Genomic DNA, 11252 nt, shown 5'->3' with positions numbered 1-11252 from the left:
CAAATGGCAGTTGCTCCAGGTTGCTCCAGGTTAATCAAGGTTAATCAAGGCACCTGGGGCCAATTAAGATCTTTCTAGAAGGTCCTGGCTGCTTTTCCTACCTAGCTGATCTGAGGGCCCTACAGATATTTTCCAAATCCACTGATTGACAACACCTTTGAGTTCTGGGTTTGAAAAACTGCTAAGCTTTTATTCAACCAGATGAAACATGCAGAGTTTCTTATGAGGTTAATTTCTTGAACAGTTTCCTATCACAGAAGCCAGTTTCCAAGGTTACCCAGACACAAAGCTTTGTAATATTAGGGGACTGTGTTGAGTACTTGTTCCTCAGTACTTTACTGTAGCCATCCGGCCTTGCCCCATCACAGCGTATACATTACAAAAGTAGGCTAAAGGTCACAGCCGCTGAATGTAGGTAAAAGGGTCATAACTGAATGAATGTAGGCTAAAGGTTACGAAAGTTTTAAACAATGATTGACAGATAATGGCCCACATGGGCTGACAGGCAGCTAGCCAACAGAATGTAAACAAGTAGGATGATATAACAGATAATCAATGAAATGCTGAGTCTAAAAATAGATAGAGTTCCCAGGATAAAAGAAATGTTTACTTTTTTTGTGGAAAACAGAGGTAGACCCGCCTGAGAAGCGATATCTGTATAACACATGGCAGATTCCCTAACGGGACAGATAACAGTTTGGATGTTTTTGTGGAAAACATAATTGTGGTCATGACGAGAACCAAAAAACACAATCCTGTAAGTGAGAGGATAGGAACTAGAGTTATAATCTGCATTCCCACCATAGTCTCCGAGTTAGCCAGGCAATTTAGCACTCAGGTATTATTATCTGGCTAAGTGTGCAAAATAACATAAAAAAATGTCAGCAAAAAAGGAAAATTGAATGGTAATTAATTTAGGTTAGGAAAAATGGGGTTAGAGGATTTTGTTTTAAAATATCAGAATGGCCCTTGGAAGCCTGGTGCTTTTATTGGACCTGATGCATATCGCCAATTATATGAGCAATGGGATAAGCCTAATTAAAAAGGGAATCTGTACAGGAGGCCCAAACAAAAAGGAAAATAAAAAGGCTGCCCTACAGGGTTAACAAAAATGCTTTAACACATGAAGCCCAGGCTATAGCCACGCAGAAAGAGGCAAGTGAGGCACACATAGACCAGGACAAGATAAGGTAGGAAGTGGCGGAGTGAAAACAAAAAGTGTTAGATGGGCAAGCTGCAGTGAGAGCTGTGCTTACAGATGTCGAGGAGGAAAATAAGCTTAGCCACGAGGCCTGTCAGTGCCAAAATTATGCTCTGAAAAGTGAGTTGCAAGTGAGAAAAGGAGCGAGAGTGGCAGCAAAGGGACCACAAGGGAGAAATTGGGATGGTGATTTCCCTGGCTTGCACAATAAAGAGGAAGGGACCAATCCTTGGGTTAGGGATTCCTCCAATTTGTACAATGAGGGTGTAGCGCACCTCTCCACCTGGTTACCTCGTTTAATGCCAATTCGCTTACAGGTTTCGATGAACAGGGCTGGGTTCTTTTGGATCCCGCCACCCATTCAGCAGGGTGTATCTTTTTTCTCTTTTTTTTTCCCTATGAAATTACATGGTGGTGCCTCCACCTCCCTCGCTTCTTCCTGGCAGGGTCACCAGGGCAGCTTGGGCAGAAAACTCCACCTACAGAGTAATCTCCACTTACTTGCCAGATAGTTGGAGACTTCCAAGAAATAACACAAAGGGAAGGTCAAAGTTCTAATAGGGGAAAATGGAGAGCCCTTGATTCATTCAGGAGTTTGGTTTGGAAGCGACTATTGTGATATGAGAGAAGGGACCAAACTGACAGGTTATCTATCCACTGCCGAGCTGCTCGAAGCTGAGCAGATCAGAAGGGAGCTGAACCCCACCATCAGAGGAGTAGCCTACGGAGGCCAGATGCCCCCAAGCTCTCCAGGGTCAACACAAGATCATGCCGATGGCATATTTTCATCAGGATACCTGGGGAGCCCTACAAAAGATGTGAAGCTTACTAATGGAAAATATTACAAGGATTTAATAAAGCAGAGAGTAAAATTCCATTTAAAAATAGTGGAGTGTATAGTTGTTTAAAAAGAATAATCAAATTATCTAGTTATCATTAGAAGTCTTGCAGTTAGCCTAGTAAGTAATCCCAATTCTCTGTCTTTACTTAGGATAGAGGAATTACCAGAAAAGAAAAGAATTCAGAAGAATGGACCAGGAGTTCCAGGAGCAGGCAAGGATTGGTACAGTTTACGGATTCTGTTTATTTAAAGAGCACCCCCTCTTTAAAACTATGTCCAGGAATAGTAGCACAGCTCATGGTGGATTAGTGGGGAAGGCCAATGACTCAAGTAGTCATTGAGGAAGGTGTTTATAGCCAGTGGTGCTATCTGAGTAGGGAGGCCACTTGCTCTCATCGAAGTGTCCCAGATAGTAACCAATGAATGTTTAGAAATGATTCCCCAGTATCCTGGAAGACAATATTTGGGATCAATGGATATAGAAGTTTAGTCCCCTTAAGTTCTTTTATGAGATTCCAAATAGGGACAAAAGATTTAAAAGGATGATTTTTGTTAAAGAGCATAGGAAACTATGGTGTTATCGGTATTGATATTAAACAAAACCTCAATGTTACAATTGATTTAGTAAATAAAGGTTCTCTGGAAAGTTACACATTTTTACTAGTTGTGTATATTGTTACAATTGTTCTTTCATTATTTGTTTAAATAACAAACTATATTTAATAAAAGAAAGCTTTGGAAAAGAAGATGCGTAGTGTTGTTTTAAAATGAGGAATGGGATACCAAAAATCCAATGTGTATTGATGAATAAGAGGAATGTAATTTACTTTTTACACTAGGAGGGGATAAAACCTTTGTTTATTTGGAAGACGGAAGTGTGTTTTCATGTTAGAAAACCTAGTGACATAAGAATTAAAACAGAAAATGTCATGTATAGGTACAGGTATGTACCTTGTATACTAACCAAAGCATTCAGAGAATAAAAGCGGGACAACAAGAATATACCGTGCCCCTATTTAAAAAAAAAAAAAACCAAACAAAAAAAACCCAACCAACAAACACAAAGAGCACAACCATTACAGCTCCAGAAGCATCTTGAGAAAAAAAAATTGGGATTGTTAAGAGATACTAGTTTAGTTAAGAAATATTACCCCAAATTAACAATCAATTGAAAGTGAAAGATATCAAATTAAAAATGAAAATGTATTCATTAGGCTCGACTAGGTAAAAAGAAAGAAGAAACTAATAAAATAGCCCTGAGAAATGTGATCAATATTAAAAAAGAGAATAAAACTAAAATGGATCTTGCACCCACAAGAGTGACAGATAAAATAAAGCAAGTCCCACTATCTATCTATAGATAGATAGATAGATAGATAGAAAAAGGGGGCATCAAAATGGTTTTACGTCTCTCAACTAAAGTAATAGGAGGAAGATTCTGAAAAGAATTGCAAATATAACTGTGTACCTAGTTGTTAATCGAATGTTTGGACTCCCGAGAGAAGTGAGAAGATTTTTCTATTATTTCTTTTATAGGTAAAAGAAGAACACGTCAGGACCCAGATGATACCGGATAAACCGCTGGGACTAGGTGATCCTAGTGTGCTGTTAAGGGGAAATTCGTATCCTAACTCACAAAAATTAAATCGTGATTAATCGCAGTTTTAATTGCACTCGTAACAATAGAATACCAACTGAAATTTATTAAATATTTTGGATGTTTTCTACATTTTCAAATAGATTGATTTTGATTACAGCACGCGTTCTATTATTATGTTTATTACAAATATGTACCCTGTAAAACGATAAGCAAAAGAAATGGCATTTCTCAATTCACCTCATACAAGTATTCTAGTGCAATCTCTGTCATGAAAGTGCACCTTACAGGTGTAGAGGCATGTTCCAAAAAATAACTGCACTCAAAAGTAAAACAATGTAAAACTTTAGAGCCGACACGTCCACACGGTCCTACTTCTTGTTCAGCCAATCCCTAAGGCTAAGAAGTATTTTTACATTGAAAGGAGATAATTCTGCCCACTTCTTATTTACAATGTCACCTGAAAGGGAGAACAGGCATTTGCATGGCACCGTTGTAGCCGGTGTTGCAAGATAGTCACGTGCCAGATGTCCGAAATATTTGTATGCCCCTTCATGTTTCAGCCACCATTCCAGAGGACATGGTTTCATTCTGATGACGCTCCTTAAAAAGATGTCTTAATTAAATTCGTGACTGAACTCCTTGGGGGAGAATGGTATGTCTCCTTCTCTGTTTTACCCACATTCTGCCCTATGTTTCATGTTCTAGCAGTCTCGGATGGTGACCTAGCATGTTGTTCGTTGTAAGAATACTTTTACTGCAGATTTGACAAAATGCAAAGAAGGTACCAATGTGAGATTTCTAAAGATAGCTACAGACCTCAAGCCCAAGGTTGAAGAATCTGAAGTGCCTTCCAAAACCTGAGAGGGACAAGGCGTGGAGCATGCTTTCAGAAGTCTTACAAGAGCAACACTCCGATGCAAAAACTACAGAACCCAAACCACCAAAAAAGAAAATCAAACTTCTCCCGGTGGTATCGACTCAGGTGGTGAAAATGAGCATGCGCCAGTCCTCACTGCTTTGGATCATTATGGAGCAGAACCCGTCATCAGTATGGATGTACGTCCTCTGGAATGGTGATCAAAGCATGAAGGCACATATGAATCTTTAGCACATCTGGCATGTAACTATCTTGCGACGCCAGCTGCAACGGTGCCATTTGCACGTTTAACTTTCATGATAAAGAGATTGTACTACAGTACTTGTAGGAGTACTTGTATGAGGTATTGAAAATTACTATTTCTTTTGGGTTTTACCGTGCAAATATTTGTTAGAAAAATATGAAAAATATCAACTGAGCACTGCACACTTTGTATTCTACATTGTAACTGAAATCAATATATTTGAAAATGTAGAAAACATCGAACAATATTTCAATGAATGGTATTCTATTATTGTTCAACACCGCAATTAATCGCAACTAATTTTTAAAATTTCTTGACAGCCCTACTTCCTAAACAAACGAAGGATCCCCAAACTGTTTGGTTTGCATTAGCCCCAAAGGACATAAAAACGTGCTTATTGTAGAGGCTTTGATTATAGAGGCTTTATTATGTGTATTTCTCTTGGGGCTAATGCAAGCCAAACGTGTCCTAGCAATTAAACCCATTTCAGCTCCCAGCCCTACACTCTGGAGTAACAAAAGACAATGCCATTGCCTCTCCTAGCAACCACACCCAAATCATCACCCAAACAGACAAAACTAATTCAACTTCCCCTCCCACCAAAAAAAAAAAAAAAAATCACTCCTAAAAAAAGCAACTCTTCCAACTCCCCCAAACTCACCCCAATGACAAAAAGGAAATTCACTCTCCCTCTTGTAGCCCATAGAACCAGCTTTAGCATTTATTTTATTTGGCAGTAACACAAGGAACCTACAGGCCTCTAGCCTACAAGACACTGGCTGCAGCAGTTAGCATAAGGCTTGAAGCCTTCCAAATCTGGCTCAGATAAATGGCTGAACGGTTGCCCTTAAGTTTGGGGGAACTGGGAACAGAGTTTGAAGGGAGAAGTCGGTCCATAACAACACCAGCGACCCACACGAACATGAGCTAACACCAGCTTTTGGATATCTTAAGATAGAACATCTGCAGAAGTCTGACCAAAACAGTGCCATGGCAACGAATTGATGTCTCTTACAAAAAGCTGAGATCGTTAATAAACTAACCTAGAGGAGAAAGGCAACCCAACGTGAGCAGAGCGAGGACATTCAAATAAGGAAGGGGCACGAAACTCCCACTGAATATACATGGGACATAGTGGCATCAGCATAACATATGATCAAAGTTGTTAGCCAGCCTGCCTGCAGGAGAAAAGAGAAATGTAGCCCTTGGGAGATACTAGGATGATAGCCACTGGTGATGATAAGGAAGGTGATGGCTAGCATATCAGGTTGTTCTCCAAGGATGGTGTGAGTATATGCATGTTCAGATGTACATTCTGTATCACCTCTATCTACCTTGCTGGGTTAGAGTGTTTGTGACTTTGCTAAATGTATTAACTACTGTAAATGCGGAAGGGTTCCTAAAATGTAAGTGTTGCAACTGTGCACATCAGGGTTCCCAACTAAATAGGAATTTTAATCATACTAGGCCTGATCTTGGGACAAGAACCTGTCAAACCTCAGAGAGAGAACTGGGAATTCTGAAGTAATCAATAGAATTAAGAGAAGATTCATAGATTGGGCCAAACCCCTCTCCCTACTTCTCACCAGTGATCCAAATCAATTTAAATCTGCTCTCAATGCACCCCTATAGCACAAAATAATTATTTGGCCCTCCCCCAAAGCATCCTAGGAATGAAAAACACACTGCTTTACCTAAAAAGAAGAGACTAGGTGCTTTTATCCCCATTCTATCCCTGGGGCAGGGTTGTTCAGTAACTTTGGCAAGTCACAGACAACCAGGAGCATAACTACAATGGGAAACCAGCTCTCCTGATTCTCAAGCTCCTCTTCCAAACTCTGCTAGAATTAACTATTGTCCCAGAGGTTACTAAATCGGAGGCTGAATGCAGACAGACACAACAGAAGCCAGGTACTTTATGCTCCCTGTGCTAAGCTCTCAGGATCATAAATTCAAAAAAAGGGCCTCGGTCACTTGAACGAAAGAAGCATCACTCTCAGATCTCCTTAACATTTGGGCTTTTATCCTCTTTCTGGGCTAGAGAGGGCAAGATAATGACAAAAACTTGGGCAGACCAAGCAGGGATGCACACATACATAAGACCCAATATATTCCCTTGGTAGGAGTTAGCACCTAGTTGTCATGGCGATTGTGGTACAGCTTTCATTATGGCATCACCGGGCTCACACATAGCTATTGGGGCACTGAGCTCAAGTCAGTGCTCAGCTTGGCCTCTGGGAGAACTGGTTGGCGCTGAGGGATATTTCAATCAGTGTGAGACTTGGCAGACAGGCCTGTGATAGAAGTAAGTGAATTTTTTCAGATGGCCAATGTAACACAGCAGTGTAAGCTATATACTAATTGAGTTGTGGTTTCACAGGGGTCTCAGACTAGTTAGGGAGTTCTTAAAACATTTCTTCTGTCCTTGTCAAGCTACACTATGCCCATGTAACACACAAGGAATAAATACAAGCTTGTAACTCAGCATGTGAGCAATTTTAGCAGAATGTCCACTGGCATGGTGAGTCCAACTATAGTATAGTCAGTCAGAGTTCTCTGCTCACTCATACATTTGGACAATAAAATCCAAAATCCCATTGACTTTAATCAGATTGTGGCTTTCAGGAAATGTCCACATGGTGGGTCTGTGTGGTGGGGCTGTACTACATCTGGAGATTCAGCAGGAATTCTCACTCATTTGGGCTCTGGTGGGTAGATTAGGGATTAAGCAAAACTCCTCACTCAATTCAGGCATTGATTAACTTTAATTTTGGCAATCCTCGACCTTTGAGGTGTCTCACTTTATTCATCCTGAAAACGGGGATAATGGTAAGTATTTAAAAAGTTATGAATTAATTATTCTTTGGCATTTTGAGGTCCTTGAAAGCACAATGTTTTGTTATCTAAGGGGCTAATTCCAAACCAACTGCATTCATTCAGTGGTGACCCTATGGACTCCAGTGAACTCTCAATCACACCCTTAGTGTAGAAAATGTTATTAATATCATCTATATTTATTCATATAAACAGAAAGTGATTTCTTTCATAGCTGATAAATATCCTAATATCATCACTGAGTCTCTGTTTATCCATCTTTAAAACAGAGATAATAGTTATCTACTCCACAGTGTACATTCTGGCTTAATAATTGTTGCCACTTTTAAGAATCTTGGAAGCAAGTTGGTTGCTAGCTGAGTGCAGGCACTTTGACTAGTATCAAAAAAGTCATTCTTGAAAAGTTCGGTCTTTAAGGACATTTATCAATATTTCCTTAAAGACACCAACACTTTTGTAAGTTCCTATTGGGCTTTGACTGGACTAGTCTCTAGAGAGGGCACTATGATCACAAAGGCTTGTGTAGGCAGGGCAAGGCTGTATGTCCATTGCCCTTTTATGGAGATCAGACCTGGTTGGCATGGCACACCCCTCATTATGAAGTCCCCTGGCCCAAGACCAGCCATCAGTGCATTCAGCTCAGGTCAGTGCTCAGCTTTGTATCAGGAAGAGCTGATTAGTGGGTTGCTGAATTGTAGCTATTTTAGAAGTTCTGCCCGCTTCCTGGGTCAGGGATTTCAAACAATGTCATGAGATACCTAAAGCAGCTCCTAGATGATCTGAGGGCAGCACCCTGTGTGTTATCCAGTTCTGTGGTGCATGATGGGTACATCTGGGAAAGGACTGGTCAAAGCGCACATGCTGGAATGCAGCCCCTAGGGCTGCATATTATGACGTTTCTTTACATAAGGGCTCTGGGAGAGTTAACGGCCACAGCGAGGCAGAGGAGTTATTTCACTCTTGGTTGAAAATGCTGGTTTGTCATTTATTTTGTGGGACATTAACTGAATTGAAAAAGCAGCTGGTGTGTGGGGTAAAGAAGCTACATGCCTTTCCAAGGGCTACCAGCCTAATTTTGGACTTCGCCTGAAGGAACTAGCAGAGCAGTCCATTGTCACACTTGCTCACTGGGGGCTTCTGAAGAGAAGGATTTCCATATTTCTGTTGTATGAGAGATATGGAAACAGTTTGACTACCAGGCCCAGCTGCACAAATCACATCATTGCTGGATAAATTCCTGTCCTGTGTCATTTATGAGGTGATAATCACCTGGGGGAAAGTCCTTCGAATGTCGATTCTAATCCCTTCCCTAGCTAGTGATCAAAGGTTTGTATGTATTACCAATCACCAGAGCATCTATGGATTTTGCTCCTGCAGAGTACAGTGATAATAAAACAAGATGACAGTCATGATGAGAAACATACCCTTTCCTGAGTAGCTTCCTTGCTGATCAGGTTTGGGTGGAATTTGGCTGATCATCGACTCTACCCCTCCTACCTCCACCCACATCATTTAAGATTCTCCACTATATGAATCTCCCATCAATTCAACTAACTCCGTTCTTCTTTATCTATTCTCCATGGACCATCAGAAGTAAACACAGCCCTTTCTGATGGTTTGAAGAAATAAACTCAGTACAAAGCAAAGCAGTATCGAGAAAGTACATGAAAGGGAACTCTCTTACAAGATCATCTACAGTGTGGAAAATAGAGAATACACTAATTTAAGTCATTTCTCAAGATCTCCAGTGATGGAACCTCAATTCCTATTCTAGGCAATTTACTCCTTTTGTCAGAGATTGCCGTTTAACTCCCTAGAAAATTTGATTAATGTCTAGTGTGAATGTCTCTTTTTATCCAGTTACAATCGGAGTACCATCAGAAAAGGATGGATTACGTCAAATCAACGCTGGATTCTTGGTAAGAAAAGAGTTTTGCATTACACACATTATATCGTGTGGGCGGTCGGGAAAGATGAGTGTTAAAGTCGCATAGTTAAGCCAACAGTCTCCGAATGGCACAGAGGCTGACAGCTTCCCAGATAACCCTGCAGGCAGCTCTTAGTATAGAACGAATCATGTCTCCTTCTTAATCTGTCTCCTTCTTAATCTCTTGACTGTTGTGTTGCTGAATGTCTGGGTTCCTCTCAGAGACCCCGTTCCTCAATATCCTTTTTCTAGGTACCTGAAAGGTGCATTAAGCCATTATTTTCAATGGGGTTTCCCGTTCAATATTAGAGTCAGCAATGATTTAGCTCCTCTACTCTTCACTGTTTTCCTTCTAGCACTGTCCCTAAATTGCTGTGCTTATTGATACTTTATTATTATCGGGAACTCACTACTAATATTTTGTTGTTTCCATTTTATTTAGGATGAAGGCGCCATCGAGGGCCAGACCCCATCTCCAAAGTAAATTTGCTGCATCCCTCTGGCCCCTCACTGCCTTCTTTATGCCCAGTGAAGGCTCCTTATGTGCTACAAAGGCATATCAAGCCTCATTCAGCAGGTAATTCTGGGATCAGCTTCCTCCTCACCTGAGTATCCAGCACTTCGGGGAGCCGAACTCCCACCATTCGGAAAGGGTGGATGCAGCAGTCATTGAAAAACACTTCCACAGGCAGAGATCTCTATCCTGCCTAGACCCCAGTCAAGTCTGGGTTTAAAATACTCTGGGAGGGCTCAGGCCCTCAGCATTGGACTTGCTTTTCAAGTGATGAGGCTCCTCTTCAAAGAGGAGAAAGAAGGGAGTCAGGGACAGAAAATGAAGTACTCGCATCTCTAGGTTTCACTGTCTGTGTTTCACTGTAGACTGTAGGGCAGGCTCAAGGTGAGGAAGACAACTACTATGTTGTCAGGGTCTTTATCAAGCCATTTCTACTGTCCAGCCTGGGGAAGGAGCAACAGACAGTTCCTTTAAAGAGCCCAATAATCACTTGTAAGGAGAATATTCCTTAAGATTCAATGCCTCTGAGTAACGTCCTACCTCCTCCCTGATGAGATGGAGTTTTCTCCCTTTGTGACCAAGAGCAACAACAATAGCTCACAGACGTTAAGGTCAGAAGGGATCATCGTGATCTGACCTCATGCACATTGCAGGCCACAGAACCGCAGCAACCCACTCCTGTAATAGACCCCTAATCTCTGACTGAGTTACTAAGGTGTGATGGAACAAAGCACCTGCTGTGATGGCTGAAGGCCATGGAGGGGTTAGGCAGCCATTGGAGAGGAACACCAGTGAGTCTCTCGCCCAATTACGTGATATGAGACTTTTGAGATACTTAGGAGACGGGTTTCCAAACTAGGCTTTGATATTTCTGCTAGTTAATAAAATACAGCTTTCATTTGAAAATGGAAGGAAATTGGATTAACAGGGATCTTACTGGGAGGTGGGATCATGTGGTGGTGTTAACACATGGATCATATCATATGGGGAAGCAGGAGATACAGAAGGGAATTGCTCTCCTGATGCTAATATTTCCTTTCCGTTCATTTTATTTTAGGATGAGTGCTCCCTCCTGGGCCTCTTTAAGAAGTGACCTTCCTTTTCCTGCCCCCGGTCTGTCAGAGGCACAGATCTACAGCCAGTACAGAGCTTTGCTGGAAGAGAGTGGACCCTCTGCCAGAGAGTGAGCATTAGGGTTCTTTGCCTGTGTGCA

The 11252-nt window shown here is 41.3% G+C and overlaps 1 long non-coding RNA gene across 1 annotated transcript; it reads left to right on the top strand.

The window, feature by feature from the left end:
• Nucleotides 1-6965: 6965 nt before the first annotated feature.
• On the top strand, nt 6966-10065 carry LOC123373963. Its single transcript, XR_006580956.1, has 3 exons — nt 6966-7068; nt 9459-9517; nt 9968-10065. It is a non-coding gene; the product is annotated as an uncharacterized LOC123373963 (long non-coding RNA).
• Nucleotides 10066-11252: the final 1187 nt, after the last annotated feature.

This window comes from Mauremys mutica, chromosome 7 (genome assembly GCF_020497125.1).
Source record: "Mauremys mutica isolate MM-2020 ecotype Southern chromosome 7, ASM2049712v1, whole genome shotgun sequence".
Lineage (NCBI taxonomy): Eukaryota > Metazoa > Chordata > Testudines > Geoemydidae > Mauremys > Mauremys mutica.
Note: the sequence above shows the minus strand (reverse complement) of the source record. Positions and strands in the feature narration are given on the sequence as shown.